Consider the following 1,108-nt stretch of genomic DNA (forward strand, 5'->3'; position numbering starts at 1 on the left):
TTTAAAATCTTCATACACCCTGTTTAAACTTGGTTATATTAAATACATCTCTAAATACAAATAGAGAAGAAATGATCCCATAGTAGGAGACGCAAATGTTCTCACAATAAAGTTGAATCTAAAAATAAATGTACACCCAAAACTGACAGCTTACAAGGCAAGTAACAAAACATTATCATTTCATAGCATTGTTCTTTATTTTATAGTGCTTGATTGACAGCCCAAAGGAAATCACAGCATAAAAGAAGGAATGGATATTTTTCACATTTTTGTTTTTGTTTCAGAGAAACAGTGGGCAGGTCAATACTTCTATCTACTTTTTTTTTTTTTTTTTTTTAAACGTAGCTGTTGACTATCAATAAGACTTTTGTAAGCCAGAATTTCAACTAGTGCAAATTGGCACAACTTTGCTAACATCTATGCAGCTTAGATTTACACCAGCTGAAGATATGGCTCATTTTAAAGAACAGGCCAAACGGAATGCTCAGGACCTGATACGGATTTGAGTTAGGATGCGATTCCAAATTTCACGTGGAGGCTAATTCAAGGCTATGACTTCACTTCGGTGGTTCTCCAGCCGGGAGAAGATCTCCCTAGTGACACTTTTGTGCTCAGGTGGTGGAAATCTGCCTTCCTGAGCCACATCCTAACCAGTTCTGAAAACGAAAAGGACCATTCTGCTTTTGAATCTGACCTAGAACCAAACTTGGTTCAAACTGGAACCTCTATGAAATTTTGGGTGCTTTGGATACAAGGTTAATCTTGTTTTTTGTAACATTTTTCCTTGACACATACTCCCATGTGCTTTAACCTAAATATATTGATGCTAGTAACATCAATCATATCAATGCCACAAGTATCAATAACAGCAGTGCCAGCAGCCCAGAACTAATGAACAACCTTCTAGTAACATCTTAGTGTGCAAAGCCCCATACCCAGGAGCAGTCTTACAATAATAAATCAATGTGCCCAGCCTAGTACTCATTAGCAAACTTACAATAATACAGCAGAGTGCAAAGAGTAATCCTACAATTAAGAAAATACCAGTGTGTTGCTGCCAGGGCCGGCTCTGGCTTTCTGGCCACCCCAAGCAACAACAAAAAAAAAA

Source organism: Terrapene carolina, unplaced genomic scaffold (genome assembly GCF_002925995.2).
Source record: "Terrapene carolina triunguis isolate 2854851 unplaced genomic scaffold, T_m_triunguis-2.0 Scaffold53, whole genome shotgun sequence".
In the NCBI taxonomy this organism is placed as follows: domain Eukaryota; kingdom Metazoa; phylum Chordata; order Testudines; family Emydidae; genus Terrapene; species Terrapene triunguis.